Raw genomic sequence first — 10,352 nt, 5'->3', positions numbered from 1 at the left:
TCTTAAAAATATGCTTTGACCACCACCCATATTTATTGGGTAAAGGCTATTGTTTGCCACGGTTACATTGTCTAAAAAACTTTTACTAATAAAGTATAAAGAATTGGCTAATTTTAGGTTAGGCCTGGAGCCTCTTCAACTTTAAATGTAGTTGCTTACAAAAAATGAACCTCCTCTTCGACGATTCATATTTCGCTGTCTATTTTTTTTTTTTGACTCGTTGTCGGACAAAATTGTCGTCGGAATACTGACACATTCGTCAAATCGAACGTAGGACATTTTTACTGTCTGACTAGAAAGTGTCGGACTACTGACGACCTCCCAAAATAATACGCTCGCAGAAAAGATTTCCAAATTGAAATCGGCATTCATTTTTGCGATACTTACTACACGTTCTTGAATGAGAATGTATTTGATATTTAGTGACTAAATTCCATAATTCAGGACTTTCTTCTCTACCAGGAACATTAGCAGAAATAATACTATCTATGTGTTCAATATACTTTTCTTTTCCATCTTCAAGTTTTGAGATATCTTTAGCCCAAAGCAAACAATGATCATGTGGACTACCCCTGAAAGTAAATTCTACTCTGAGAGCATAGTATGCAATTTTTCCAAGTTGGCCATCCATTATAATCTCTTTGAAAAACAACTCTTTTCTGTATTGATATTGACGCACAAGCACAATAGGATTGCTATTAAGTAGGACACATTTAGATTGGTAATCAAGAAGTTCATGATCAGTATCAGCATAGCGAGGGTCATAAAGTATGTCGGGATACCAAGTTGTTTAACCATTGCAAGAACATCAGATAACTTATGTTGCCATGCATACGGCTTCCTTTCATAGTACTCATAAACTTGTATGCATTATCAGATGCTACGCAATTTTGAATTGTACCATTAAGATTATTTGCTAATAATCCTACAGTCAAGTTGGAATTTGAAATTCTCATTGCAATATTCATCTTACTTCTTAGGTTAAGCTGTAGTAAAGTTTTGTGGGCAAAATCTAAATCTGAGGCAAACTTTTGAGTGTAATTTAAAAGACGCTGATTGAAGTACTTTGTTGGCGACAATTTCACATTTCGCTCTACGTTATTACCAAATTTCCCATTAGGAAAAAGATGAGGGTGGCTAGCTCTTCACAGAATTCATCTTGTGTTAATGAATTGGGGGTTTGACCTTCACCTAGAGCTAAATTGCATTTTCATCATCTAAAATAATGTTCGGCACTTCTAATACAATAACTGTTTCACATGTCAGTGTCCGATACGCACTGAGTGGATCATCAGAATCAAATTCATTCTCTAAAGGCCTGATTAAAGTAACTGTTGTCTCATCAACAAATCTTAAATCATTGGAAGAAGCGTTTGGTATCGAATCATTGTTTGAAAAAGTTCTTTCAACAAATTCATGATTAGTTACATGATCAATGATTGACATATCAATATTTATATCATGATACAAAGGATTATTATTCACTAAAAAGTCCAAAAACATTTTGTCGTCTTACTTGCTGCGAAATAACAGGGTTTTTGTAGGAGATCTTTCTTTTTTATTCAACATTTATTACACCACTACTATCACTTCCTCTAGGAAGTACTTTGCATGCTCCTGGCGTTTCAATGGGAAAATTGCATATTGCACCTTATAATTTAGGGAATTCTCCTTTACGCATTATCATGACTTTAGAAAGTGAAATTCTTTGAGCCACTAAAATTCTTTGCATTTTCAGTATATCATTTAGATTATCTGGGAGATTAAAAATTTGAAGCTTGTTAGAAACAGACTGGCATGGGATTTCACCCTTAATAAGTTTTTTATGACAGGTTGTGCAAACGTAGAAGTTACCATCAAAGGAAGTTACAGGATTAAAATTTTCTATTTCCTCAAAGTTGCAGGAACTTGATGACCTGCAGAATCTCTACTATGAGAATCAAAAAGAAAATATTTCTCATGGTAGACAATTTCCAGCTAATTACTAAAACTGCATCAGAATGTTACAACAAAAGCTCTTCATTGACAAAATTTACTGAAATACCTTCATCCTCAAAGTAGCCTTCAAAGGTATTGAAATTTAGCGAACAGATCACAGGAAAAAGTCATCAGATCCTACGGGTGGGAAAACCCCATTTCCAGCGCTGGAAATTTTAAAAATTATTTGTTCCGGGTAATTTTTCTCAAGCTGCACAGTGGAATTTATTAAGCCGGAGGATTTGCAAAATCCCACTGCGGACTTTTTTCAAAAAATATTTTAGTCTGAAGTTTTAGACGTGTAATATTGAAATAAACCCTTCTTACGAGAAAAATCACATCACATCACGCTAGTGTGAAACGTAATTTATCCCATTGGAATTTCCCTGCAATAAAATTCGGGTACAAATTTGAATCTTTAGGATTTCCAATTTCACACCCTGGACTTATCTAAAATATTTTGATACATCGATACATCGGTATTACTAATATCACACTGCGGAAACCCCTTTAGAGTCTTTTTGATATATCTTAGGTGTGAATTTCAAATAAACACTTAGCAACTATATAGTGGACGAAAACTTACACTACAAAACTCTAAAAACGCAGAAGGTCAAGACAGACAAAGGAAAAAATCATTACTTTCCACGGGTGGGAAAGTCGAATTAATAGGGTGGGAAAGTGCAATTAATAGGGTGGGAAAGTACATTATATAGGGTGGGAAAGTACAATATATAGGGTGGGAAAGTGCAATATATAGGGTGAGAAAGTACAATATATAGGGTGGGAAAGTACAATTAAATACCCATACTTGTACTACGCATGCGTAAAAAAAAACCACAAGTGAAAATTGGGTCAAAATTGTTCAGATTGTATGCAAATTATTAACATTATAAGAGTGTATTCGATCAGTATGTAACACAACGCTAAAGGTGAGGCGTCCCGCAAGGGCGGCCTCGTTCGTTCGCAATGGACTTGCGTCACAAGGGCTCAGTGGAATCGTCATCCACCGTGCAGCCGTTCAATCGGTATCACGTCGTTGTTCCGCTGTTGTGACAAAGTGCCGGGATTCTCAAAGTAGCGCAAGTACATGACAGAACGAATGGGAGCTATCGAGCCAATGCTCACGAATGATCGAATACATATAACAATTTATCAAATAATTGGTAATAGCTAGGTGGGGAATTGAAATTTCGGCGTGTGATTTTCATTTTCACTATTCTCAGCACAATGTGGAGAGCAACCACCTCTTGCATGTTAATTTAGATTTTAACCGCTGGAATTTGTTTTTTCAGCGTGGGATTTTATAGAGTGGTATTTGGCACTTCCCACCAGAGTAAAACATTGCAGGGTCCCACGCGTGCAACCTGATAACAGCTGTTCATAATTTTCTTACGTGCACGGTAAACCTCTGAAGGCACTTGAAAATTATACATCTGAGGAAAATAGTCCTCCCGCGAAAAATTTTACAACAAGAAACTTGTTGTGCGCCAGAAAGTCAAAAACTGATACGGCGCCCTATTCGTAAACACAATCACGCAACTTTGTTGTCATCCCCAGTCCTTTTAGACGAACGCGGTCCTTACGATTTTGAGATAGCATATTCGTCAGATTGTATGTTTTCACCCATCCCTTTAGAGCTTCAGCGTGGTGGGCAGAAAACAACAACAATCTGATCTCAGGTTACACGCGTGGGAAACATGTACTTTCCCACCCTTTTAATTTGACTTTCCCACCCGTGGGAACTGATGACTTTTTCCTGCGGATACTATCACCTATTGCGATTTCTTTCTGGAATTCTTCAATTAATGGCGACTGTCTTGAAATACCAAGATTTTTGAAATTGAGATCCCCTTGAATTAAAACATAATCCAAATCATGTGTCTTCCAAAGTGATAACTTTCTTAACTGTGAATAACAAACAGCAAAAAAAACAATTTGATGAACATTGTATACCAGCAGTCTCACCAAACTTTGAATTCCCTTGATGAAAAGAGCCCTGGACACTTTTTTGTACACTAGATGGACCTGGCTTTCCTTTTCTCCTGGAAAATTTTAAATTCTTTAAATTTTAATCCTTTAAATTCTTTGATGTTATAGAGACTGAATGAGACATGAGGAGGCTTATAGAAAGTTTAACCATTATTTCTTACTTGATCATTTAGATTAGAAAAATTTAAAGGTTGGATATAAAAGAATTGATAAATAGAACGTAATTATAGTTGAATAATGGGAACCAGAAGTTGGGTTTGTGAAGTTATAAGTATAATGAAGGAGATAAAATCTATGTAAAGGCTGTTTTTTTTATAGTGATAAGGGGCAGATATAGTGACCTTTTTGCAAACAAGGCAGAGACCCCGGGGGGGGGGGGGGTACTAGGGCAAGATGGGTTACGGGGATGCTCCGCTGGTCAGGGTACCTTTTTTGACCTCCACGAGTCCCAGGTAGGGTCGCAAAAACACCAAAATAGAAAAATCAGTCCCCCGTAGGGTGCCTATTTTTGGAAAATTTGGGGAAAAAGTAGAAAATTTGAGAAAATTTTGGAATTTTTCGAACGTCAACGGAGCACCCCCGTCGGTCGACAAGGGTAGTACCCCCCCCCCGGGCAGAGACCCTTCTGGAAGGAGTCGTTTTGTCTGTGCACAGCAAATCCATTCAAGCAAAATTTTTAATTGATAATTCAATCTCGTCAATAAAACTTAACGATGTCCAAAGGGTAACAGATGCCAACAAACATCTAATCTATGTTGGTAAGTCAATTTCATTATGAACAGTATGATTGCATTTGTTTTTTATTCAATTTAATTTTCTTGGGCCTCTTGTCTTGTATGCCCAGGGAGGGGCACTCAAGGTAAATGACCTACCATACGTATGTGCGACCCTTAAGTGTAGGTTTTTCATAGATCAGCTAGTGCACTGTAAGGGTATGAAATTACAAAACTGCACTGAAATGCACTGCACGGGTAGGAAATTGTGATAAAAAGCCAATTTTTTGATAACATTTGCACCAAATTGGCCAATTTTGGAGGAAAAATTCCACATTTTCTTGGAAAATTGCAAAAATGTTCGCCCTTACGGATGAGAAACTTTAAAGAAGTGCACTGTAAGGGTATAATTTTTTATGGAAATTCACTGCACTGTAAGGGTCTGATTTTGGAAGCCAAAATTCGGGCAGAACGTATGGTCATTCTCAGACCGAGTGCCCTCCCCCGAGCTTTTATGAAAGAATGAACATGAATCTGTATCAGGTCAGTGATAGAAATTCCTAAGGTATAATGCATAGTTTTTCATTTTCTTTTAGACCAAAATGAAGATCTTGATATGTCATACTCACCAGTATACAATGACGTGTTCATTGGTAATGTGACATCCAACTCATCATTGCTAAATCAAGGTGTTTATTTCTATTCTATTCAATTTTATAACAATAATTCACATGGCTTAAAGTTGTTCATTGTTATAATATTGTACCAAATGAAACCCCAAGAGCCTTGAAAGAAACGACTGACAAAGTAAATGCAAAGACTGTCTTTCTTATTGATCATTTAAAGCAACAAAATAAGCAAAATTCATTTTTTATAGATTCAATCTTAAACAAAACTGATTTGGCTGCTAATAGTGAAACAGGTATGGACAACTTTCTTGTTTGAGTATAGGGTTTGTTTTATTGATTTCGTGTCATCGTCTTTCTTCATTTACAACAAATCACGATGCATATACAATGTGTATATATTATTATGCACACGAAGGAAAAGTCAAATCAGGATGTTATTGCTCACTTTTATTATTTCAATGTCCTGTTATTGGTCTTATTGCTGAGTACAATAGAAAACTTTGATTAGTCTTAACTTTATAAGTTGATGGGTAAATAAACCTTTTTCGTTGAGTTCAATAATGTTATAGATTTACTAGTAATAAACTACAATATCACCAATAATCTGCATACTAACACTTTCTTTTATTTTTTTTCTGTTTAGATTCATCTTTCGAGATTCCTGATGAAACATTAGACAAGGTTTTCAATAGTACGCAAATCAGTGAGGATTACATCTTTCCCATAATTAATAACTAAATGAAGACACCCCACCCTCTAAAATGGGAATTTTTAGGCCAGTCAAGATAAAAATGGAGAAGCTAGATCATGGCTGAAAAAAGGGTACTGTGTGTCATTTCATGGAAAAAATTGAAATTAGAAAGTTATTGTAACGTGCTCACTATTTTTGAAAACTTTAGCTCAAGAAAACACATCGCAATCAGAAAACACTCCCTCTTGTAGTCTTGGTGACGAGGAAAGAGATAAAAAGAACTCAAGCCCCCATGTGGTGAAAAGTCCAGACTGAAATGCCATGAAAAGTTTTCAGAAGAGATGCGATCTCAAATATTTACTGAATCTTATGCTTCAGCAGACAAGGCTACCCAATCCCAGCAACTGTCCACCCAAAGAAGAAACCTAGAAACAAAGAAAATGTCAACAGCTGCCGAAAAAACACAAGAGAGCACTTCCTTTTATCAAAAGGTGTGTTCAATAAAGTATGCCAGAAGATGTTCTTAAACACCTTCTCAATCGATGAAAAAAGAATACGCTCAATATTGAACAACAGAACTGAAACTGGTGCTCCTTTCCGTAATATGAGAGGCAGACATGATAGATAACCATGTTAGAAACGGGGAGCGTGAGAAACCTGTGATGGAACATATCATGAGCTTCCAGGTTGTCGAGTCTCATTATGTTAAGCTGAAAGCAAGTACGAATACCTACCCACTGAGGTGAATATATCGCATGTATAAAGAATGGGCAGCAACTAAAAAGTATGCAATAGAGAGCTATGATTTCTACTACCGCGTTTTTCATGAAAAATTTAACATAAAATTCCAGAAACCCCAAAAAGATGTCTGTGTTACATGCCAACAATACAAGAATACCGAAAATAAAACAGAAGAAATGAAAATCGGACATCAAAAACATTTAAAAGATAAAGACACTGTACGTGCTATTAAAGAAAATGCAAAGACCGAAGCGTCCAAGAGCATGAAGTTTGCTGCAGCAGCCTTCGATTTGGAAAAAGTGCTCGTCGTTCTACTACTCCAGACGGCTCAGTCATCACAATTTCACTGTGACAGAGCTGGTCAGAGCATGAGTGCGAGAGAGCATAGTGTGCAGGGGGGGGGGTCAAGGTCCCACCTAAAATTTCAGGTCCCAGCACTTGAGAAACTCCCACCTGATAGTTGACTTTCCAAGTCCCACCTAAAATAGGCATTTTATTTAATAACAATTTTTTAATTACCAAATTTCGATGTGCTGACCTCCCCTTCAATTTTTACTTGTTCACGGATAGGAAATGTAAAGCAATTCAATTCAACAACAACAAACTGTGATATGAATTTAAGTTTTTAATGCAGAGTTCTTTATCAATCCTTCATTTATAATCTAAGTCTTGTAACCTAAGGTCCCACCTGAAGATTTCTAGTCCCACCTCAACCTATTTCCCCCACCTGAAAGTCCAAAATTTCAGACTCCCACCTGGCTGTTTTGGACCCAAAAATCCAAAACCCCCCCTGCAGAGTGGGGGGGGGGGTGCACACTATGGAGAGGATCCTGTGAGATATCTACTGGGCTCTTTAAATATCTTGTTACTAGAAGAAATGCAGGCATTACTGACTTCCATCTCTTTAGCGACAGACGTGGGGGTCAAAATAATAACAGGATGATTTTTGTCATGCTCCCCTATGCACTTGTAATCTACAACATTAATTCCATCCGCCTAACGTACTTAGTGTCTGGGCATTCTCAAAGTGAGAACGACAACGCTCATTCATTAATCGAAAGGATGTCCTCAAAGAGCACAATTTACACCCCTGCAGAATGGGAGTCCTTAATCCAGTGCTCGTTCAACAAGAATCAGTGTTCTATCGAGGTGCTTGACCACTCTTCAATTATTGATTTTAAAAGCCAAGAAGCGTTCCCAGAATATGAAGATGTTTACACAGATAAAATCATCGAGATAATGACCGCGGAACAAATAAAAAAAACAGAAGTCATTGAATGTATCTCTTGGTCTTGAGAAACGAAAGCCACAAAAAATTTTCTGGTCGGAAATTGTTGATTTAAAGTTTGAGGCGGAAGATCCACAAGTCATTTTGTTTAAATACGTTCATGAGGAGCTTTACCGAAAAGCCACGTTCTCATTACCCAAACGAGATCTACGAGTCATGGAGCAAAGAGAGAGGAAGAAGGAGATGCAACGCTATGACAAACCTTGTGGCATTCCACTAAGGAAAAAGGACGACCTTCTGAAGTTATGTAAAAAGAACCTGATTCCAGCAAGGCACCATCAGTTTTACGAAAGCCTTCCAGTTGTGAAAAAAGATAAAGTTACAAAGGGTGAAAGTACAAAAGGTAGAAGTTCAAATGGGGGCTCAAAGTCAAAGAACAAATAAGACATTAGCAATTTCAATATTTTTGATTTCATGTAGTTTATTGAAGAAATTATGATGTTTTCTTTAGTGCTTTCCAATGCTATAAGTGGTTTTGGATTTTAGCGACTTTGAAATTCAAGCGACGTGCACTCATAATCTCTAAAATACTATAGAAATCTAAGTTATATAACTTGAAGTGTTGAATTTTAATAATTTTTGAAAGTTTTACAGTCCAAGGAATTTTGTTTTCAAAATGTTCTATTTTTAGTGTACAACTTTTAAAGATCAAAGTTTAAGTTGTTTGTTTCCATTTAGTAGCTATATTTTGTTAGATGTTTAGGTTTGATTTTATTGTCAAGCGTGATGTTTGTTTCAATTTTGTAGTGATTTATGTTCACATTTTAGATTTGAATATTATAACTATAAGTTAAGATGTATGTTTCAATTTGTTTAGCTTTTCTGTTCAGATGTTAGAACTTTGTTAGCAGGCGTGATGTTTGTTTCAATTTTGTAGTGATTTTATGTTCAGATGTTAGATTTTAACTAGACGTTCCCTTTATGATGATGTTAGTTTCAATTTTGTAGCTATGTTAGCCCTGGCAGTAGCAAAAGTGCTTTTTTATCAATGATACATTATTTTAGTGAAATGCGCGTTTGACTTTTCTCTGCAGCCTTTAGCATTGACCAAAATAACCAATTAAATTTGATTAGGAAAGGTAAAATTTTGAAGAAAATTGTACATTATAACACCGGTTGCTTTATCAACTCGCTAGTTTGATAGCCCTTTTTATGTGGATTATACAAGAAAAAGTTCGTTATTTTGTCAATTATATTTTCCTTAGATTTATTTATTCAATTATAAATTATTCATGTAAATTTTCCACAGTAATTCATTGAAATAATCATGCTTATTGCAAAACTTTTGGCTCATTGTTTGCTTATGGGTAAAGTATTTATGTGTACTGTAACTCAATATTTTTACAAATTGATTTGAAGTAAAAAAGCCGTATGTCACTTTTTTACTGTAAGTTGAGTATCACTTTTGAAGAAAAAAAGCCGTATGTCAAAAATTGCTAATACATCTCTTATACCAGCAAGAATCAAAATAATTTGCAAAGTTTCAAAAACAAGTCCTCACAACATGTATTTTATGATAAAAACAGCTTTTATCACCTTTCGCTCATTCAATTATTGTACACATTCAAATCTTTAAAGTCAATTTTCTCAAAACAATAAAAATTGACTTACGGCTTTCTTGCTTTCAAGCAACGACATATTCATTTAGTCTTAGCCCTAGCCTTTTATTTTAGCCTTTCTTGAAAGATATAAGTTTATCGGACGAGAACGAGTCATTTACTGTGGTGCATAAGTTTGCTGCCGCAACACTTAGATAAAATATGAATTGCTGCAAAGTTTTAAAAAATAATAATCAAAACCTATATGAAATTCGCTGAAAAACTATGGACAAAAACTTACTAGGGGGGGTTCAGTTTTTATTTAATGGGGTTGATGTAAATGTCAAACAAGAAAAAATATTCGACCTGGATGCAATTGGAGAGAAAGATGATAAGCTTGGTCAAACAATTTTCCGACTAGCTATTAAAGAAAGTGACGAGAGAGAAAACATCCCAGAAGTGCATAAAATTGAAATTGACATGCAGGTTGAAACTCGGGTTGAAGACCACGATATCGAAATCACTGGTTTTACGCAATCGACGCCCACAACTCATAAAATAAACAAACTGAAACGAAAGTCTTTCTTGACCCCGCCAAGTCCCGTCCAAGTAAAGCAAATAAAAGTGTACACAGAGGAGCAGATTGATTCTTCTGTTGGTAAGAAGAAAGAATACCGAAGATTTTGGAACAGCCAGGCTGAGTTTCTTTGCAAAACAATGCCAAACAAAGATCGCGCTGCCATTGGAAAAGTATTGATGAAAAACGGGGCAAAAAGGATGAAC

The sequence above is a fragment of the Clytia hemisphaerica genome, unplaced genomic scaffold, assembly GCF_902728285.1.
Source record: "Clytia hemisphaerica strain Z4C2 unplaced genomic scaffold, Clytia hemisphaerica genome assembly, whole genome shotgun sequence".
In the NCBI taxonomy this organism is placed as follows: Eukaryota; Metazoa; Cnidaria; class Hydrozoa; order Leptothecata; family Clytiidae; genus Clytia; species Clytia hemisphaerica.
The sequence above is the reverse complement of the archived record's forward strand: the minus strand, read 5'-3'. Positions refer to the sequence as shown.